Below are 6,967 nucleotides of genomic sequence, written 5' to 3' on the forward strand. Positions count from 1 at the left end.
TTTCGGCAGGACGCGGCACCGACACGCGGTCAGCGGCGTCCCTCGCGCGTCGCCGCGTCGTGCCGCGTCGGACGCGGGTGCGGCTCCTCTGGCGCCGCGTCCGTGCATCCCAGATTCCCAGCCGACTACTCTACCAATAATAGATTTTCAAGACTTAAGCATGGAATTGGAAGCTATTCAAGATCTTCAATAATGCATGAAATGGAATTATTGCGTGTACTTTGTTGGATAGTTTTGAGATGTGATGATAATGTATTTATTTTATTTTTGAGATTTCAATAGTTGCAATAGGGGAGAGGGAATTTGAACCTTGCACCTCTCCGTTACACCGTTTCAGATTTTGTATGATCAAATTTTAGATTTTTTATTCTCATCAATTTCGGCCTTTCAGTTCAATGAATGAGTTGTTTTAGTTGAATGCTGCCAATGTGATTATGACATACTGTTGTGGAAAAGTTTTAGACTGTGTTTGGTTGCTGTAAAACGTTTTTCGGAAAATACTTATTTTCCGGAAAAGGAAAATGTTTCCAAGTGTTTGGTTGCATTTCAAAAAATTTTCCGGAAAAAATTTTCTGGTGTTTGGAAAAGAAGAAGGAAAACACAAATCCAGAAAACACAAGCCACAACCCAGAAAAAAATCATCAACGATCGTGAATCGAGATCGCGATCAACGTCGCGATCTCGCAACGGCGCGATCTTGTGTTCGTGAGATCGCGCCGTCGATCGCGATCTCGATCCGGCGCGATCTTGCGAAGCGTCGATCGCGGTCGTCGGACTGGAGCTCGCGAGATCGGCGCGGACTGGAGCTCGGAGTACGCCGGCGATCGTCGGACTGATGCTCGGTCTTCTCCTCTCGCGCGCGTGCGCTCTCTCTCTCTCTCTCTCTCTCTCTCTCTCTCTTTTTCCGGAAATACTTTGAAGTGAAAATGAGGGGAGAAAATCATTTCCGGGTCAAAGGTGAAAATATTGGTCAACCGAAAGTCATTTTCCGAAAAATATCATTTTCCGTGACAGCCAAACACGTGGGTTTTACGGAAAATGATTTCTGGAAACGGTTTTCACCCAATTCAAACACAGCCTTAAAGGAAAAGTTTTAAATGGAGGTATGCAAATTCAAATTATCTTTTCAAAGATGACTTAGGATTTGTTTGGATATTACTTATTACTGAAAATTAAAAATACTGTAGCAAAATAATTTTTAAATGTATGAATAGTGCTATGAGACATAATTTTAAAGTTTTTTTTTAAAAAAAAAAGTAATTTGCGGGTCCTGTGAACAGTACACGAAATTCACTAAAAAAAAACACTGCTGGGAAACACAAAACGCACTTCCCAAATGGAGGCTTACTTGTTTTTACAAAGTTTTTTTAATTGGAAATAGCACACATGTCGGTTGGTTTTGAATCTATGATCTCTCCCATCACATTGCCCTTACTAGGTGTGCCATTTGAGCAGTAACTTATTGGCTTATTTAACAAGTTAGATGTCTTGCAAATGTAGACTGAAACCCATCATATGATTTAGTTCATATCTTACAGTTGTAGGTGACTGGAGACATATATATATATATCTTTTGTCACCTTTTTTTTTTTTTGCACTCAGAACACGTTACTAAGGAACAGAAAACAAATTACATAGTACCATAAAATTAAACATTTTGCACATAGTAATGGCGAAATGTTTAATTAAACGATTGGTAAAACAGTAAAAGGGGTGGAGAGTGGCTCAAACGTCAGTGACTGGTTCACTCCATTTTTTCGCGTACACTCAGCCAAGTGAGAAAACAGATCGTCTGAAACACACAGAGCAAAGCACCCGCAGCAGCCGTAATGAGCAGAGCACAGTGTGACAAATACAACCGCTCGTGCAGTTGGGACGGGGTCACCAAGTACAGAGAGGAAGAGTATCCAGGAATCATGGATAAAAGAGTAACAAGATAAACTATACTCAACAGACCCGTACAAAACCTACTCTTGACCAGGAATCCAGTAAGAAGCAAGAGGGTCATAAGGAGAGATGCAATGAAAGTGAAAGAAGTGGACATGTTGAAGTAGAAGTATGCCAGTTCTTCCGAAGAATCCAACGTTCTATCTTCAACCTTCCTCTTGAAATTTTCAGCCATTCGTGGGAAAATGATTAATGTATAAACGGCAAGCACCATTATTGCACCGCGAGCCTTTTCCATGCAATCGTTTTGATTTTTCCAGTAAGACATCACTTTCTCCTGGTACCACATCTTTCTTGATGATGTTTCCATTTCAGAAATCGGGTTGAGGCGCCGAGTGTACGTGATGAACAAGCTACCTTTGCTTTTTTTGGGCTTTGATGAAGTGAAGTAAGAAACGAAGTCTGGGTCTGGATCTGGGTATGGGACCCCGACAGATTGCTCTGCATAAAACTACTCCTCCATTTATACAAGAAAAGTCCTAAATATTAGGAACTGCATATCCATTTATTCATCAAAAAAAAAAAACTGCATATCCATTTTAGGAACGGCATATGCAAAAGACTAGCTACCTGTTAGACAATAAATCCTTGACTCAACAAATTAATTCCATAAATAAGTTTCCGATGATTTTATTCCAGAGAGAGGCTCTGTCCACAATATTTTCATAACAAATCATAGGTGGTTAGCTGTTATAGGTTTAAATTTGAACTTAACACTAAGATTACTTTTTGCCCCAATAATAACAACTAGTAATAATCTGCCACTTAGGATTTGTTGTAAAAATGTTGTGAAAATATTATGAACACATCATTTCTCTTTTATTCAAACTAGTCTCATCACCTTAACAAATTACTTCCATAAATAAGTTTGTGATGATTTTATTCAAACTAGCCTCATCACATGCGCTTCACGTGTGCAATGAGATTTTTTTTTTTAGTGGTAGTAGAAAAAAAAATCTATGTTTTTTTATTTTATACATATAATTTTTATTTTGAGAATCTAATTTATAAATAAATAAATAAATTCGAAAATCAACAGGAGAGTGACCCATATTTTTAGGCAATGTTTTATATTCAAAATATACACTTGATGAAAATATACATGAGTTACAACTAAAAGATAATTACAACCTTTACAGCTAAGTACAAACTCAAATAAAAACCGTAATTTGAGTTTAGAAGAAGTTGTGGTTTAGAATCCTCTAGTAAACAAATTGTAAAAAGAAAAGATTTTAAAAGTTGTGAGTATTTTAAATTTTAAATTTTGAAGAGGTATGCTAAATTTTAGAAAAATGGATGAACGAGGGATTTGATATAAATTTTATTTTTATTTTTTATACTTAGATAAGTGAGATATGTTGGTGGATGATTGAATATTCTTTCAACTACATTGAATAATCTCATTAAAATAAAAAATAAAAATTACATGAGATGATGGGATAAAGATAATAATTATAAAAAAAGGGGATAAGGATAAGGGTTTTTTCCGATTAAAAAAAAAGTAAGGTTTAAAAAAAAAAAAAAAACAACAACTTAACGTGAAGGATAGGGAGAAAAAAAAAAAAGGAAATGTTGCAAAAGATATATTTATATATATATATATATATATATATTTTTTTTTTTTTTTTATGATGAGATAAGGATAATAATTTAAAATGTTGTGAAAATGTTATGAACATAGCATTTTGTTTTTTTTAAGTTCAACACCTTCCATTAATCATAATTCAAGGCTATTACATTTTTCAAATCACAAAAATACGTAGATATGTGATAAGATTTATGTGAGTTAAATAATTTTTTCTTATATAAATCTTATCATATCCCATTTCACTTATTTGAAATTGGGTATTGTACATTTTAAAGTAAAAACATTTCTGTCAAAGTAACAACCTAAAAATTTTTCATAAATTATTCCATGAAAAGACCCATCAACCCCAATTGAAAGCATAAGTTTCTCCTGTAAAGCTTACCCATCTAAAAAGGGCCAAACACTACAAAAGAGAAAAAACTACAACTACAATATACGGATTACATGAATGGATACAATCTTTTGTACAATATCTTGTGTTCCACTTTATAATCTACCAGTCATAATGTTCTTTGTGTTTGATTTTTTTTTTTTTTTCCCATTTTAAACTTGACATATCTATCTTCTAGAGCAACACACTCTCTACCTAAATTAAAACATTAGCATTCCATGCCTCAAAATCTTTATAGCCGAACCTGCATCAAATTTTATATTTGCTGGCACTACCACCTCCATCTACATCGAATCTCCCTCACCACCATAATACTGGGGAAAAAGAACCACAGTAGTGTTATTAAATAAAAGAATATATAATAAAACATTACTTAAGTGGAAAAATAAATCAGATATAGGATAGGCTAGTGAATTTATTGAAATAAATAAATTCATTAAAACTTACACACATGGTAAATTCCTTTGTGGACGCCCATCATAGGTAAGTCAATTCCTACAAATCATATATAGCCTTAGGTGAAGGATCCTTACACCACAAATTAATATGACTACAGTGAAGTAGTAATAACATAAAAAATTTTAAAATGTTTTCTCAAGACACAAACTTTGTGCCAAGTATCAATTCAACACAGTTTGGGTATATGCCTTCAGCCATTGAAGTCCCAAAATAATTGGTAATATAAATGAAAATTACATCAAGTCACAATCAAAATTTAATATATACGAAAATATTTAATGTCTTAGACTTTAGTTTCAAAATAGATTATTGTCAGGTCTATAGATGAAGATGGTTTCAACACCATTTATTTCATTTTATTTTTGAAAAAGAAAAAGAAAAAGAAAAAAACATTTTATAATAAATACTTCCAAATCTAAAATTACATTCAATTGGCAGTGGTACACTAATAATACTAACTACTAATAACAAAGTACAACTTTCTATGTCTGATTTAATGCTCACCAATTAAAATAAAATATATGTAAATAAACAAAGAAGAAGAAAGAAAGATGGATGCTCACCTATTGAAGACGAACTAATAGATGCCTACCGTTGATTAATCTAGTCAAATGTTTTAAGCATGAATAGTTTGATTTTTATAGCAATATCTATCCACTCAATCAAACCAAAAAAAAAAGAAAAGAAGAAGAGTAAATGTGGATTGAAAGACAAAAAAAAAAAAATGTCATCAATCCTTCAAGAGAAATTGGCATTAAATACAGGTATTTCAGCCTTTGATGTATCCATTCTTGAATAACTTTTTATTGCTACACTTAGTACTGGGCTTTCATTCCAATCAACAATATTTGCTCCATTTCTTGGGTTTTGTTTTGATTTGGTTCGATCAAAACAATCACAAAATATGTGGTAATAATAGAGGTCAGGTAATAACTTAAAATTTAAGCATATCTTCAAATTTCCTCAGTCAATAGCGCACGTAGTTAAGACTCTCAGTGGCCATCGAATGAGGAAAAGAAGGAATAAAGATTGCAGAATAGGGGAGTGATGAATAAAGAAGGAAAAGTTTTTGTGAAATAACCCAAACTGAAGATGTTTCTGATAGGGGGGAAAAAACTGAAAGGCAAGTGGCAAGTAATTTGAGAACGTGTATTAGGCAGTTGTGAATACATGAGTAGATAGGTTAAAAAAAAAAAAGGGAAAAAAAACTGCGCGTAATTTTTTATTTTTTATTTTAAAGAAAAATTTGTTGGGAAATTTAGATCCCGGTTAATAGAATTAACAATTTTTAGACCTAAGTTGTTAATTAGATTTATTACGAATAAACCTTGTTAAAACAAACTAACATCAATATCATGCACAGCGGAAAAGTAAATAAGACAAGATATGATGATCTAGGAAAATTAATGAAACAAACTAGTTTCATAGTAAAAAACCTAGGAGGAAACCTTCCCGAAAAAGCAATTCACTACAATAAAGAGAAGTTTCAGATCTATTAAAAAACCTTTGTTCCTAGACTCTACAATCCATGTAGGTGAACTTATAGTAAAAACCTTCTACTGCTTCAGAACCTCTGAGCTCTTCAATATATGAATGTCACCATTTTGCACGAATCCCAGTATGTGACTAATCAATGATGCACAATTCCTAGTATGTGACTAACTCCAGCAACCTGAAGATGTTGTTGGTTGCAAAGTTCTTCACTTCATCAACAATGAAGATCAAGAAGCACTTGGTTACAAACCCTAAGGCGCAAAAGATGTTGTAACTTCTTTCAAAGAGAATAAGGCACTCGGTCACTTTTTGCATGTGTTCTCCTTGTATTCTCTTATGTGATGGTCTCTAAAATAAGCCTTATATATGTCTAGGGTTGTGAGAAAAGAAACCTTACACATACATATCAGCATGAGTCGAAAATCAGATCTGGAAATTCTGATTTCGTAGATCTCGATAGATTTTTTATCGAGCTTCTATCGAGATTCTATCCAGCTTCTGTCCAATTTTTGTCGAACTTTAATAGATCTCAATAGATTTTCTGTCGAGCTTCTGTCGAGAATTTCGTCCAACTTCTATCCAACTTCTGTCCAGTTTTAATGAACAACTTTTCTTCACTTGTTTCTTGGTCCAATCTTCATGGCTTTAATACTTGGCTTGAACAACATGTTTCTTGAAGTACTAAACCCATACTAGATCTACCCAATTACAATAAAGTGCGTTTTTTCAAAGGATTTGCCAATTTACATAACATATGTCTCTAACAATCTCACACATGTCCTAACAACCTCCCTCTTTGACAATCCGTGACAAAACCACAACAAACAAATGAATCATGAGAGAAGTTTTAAATCACTAAACTCATAACACTTGTTGAATTACAAACAAATCTAACCCTAACACAAACTTTTGAAAAACTTTGTAAGAAGAGAGTTCATGGCATAATAGATTTTCACAACTTGTCTTTTTGAAACACTTAAACAAAACTCATCTAGGCATCTTAATGTGAAATAGAAATAAAGATTGCATACATAAAGAAAAATGTGTATAAAGATAGAAAAGAAACAACACATGGAGAGATAGGTGAA

Source organism: Quercus robur, chromosome 12, assembly GCF_932294415.1.
Source record: "Quercus robur chromosome 12, dhQueRobu3.1, whole genome shotgun sequence".
In the NCBI taxonomy this organism is placed as follows: domain Eukaryota; kingdom Viridiplantae; phylum Streptophyta; class Magnoliopsida; order Fagales; family Fagaceae; genus Quercus; species Quercus robur.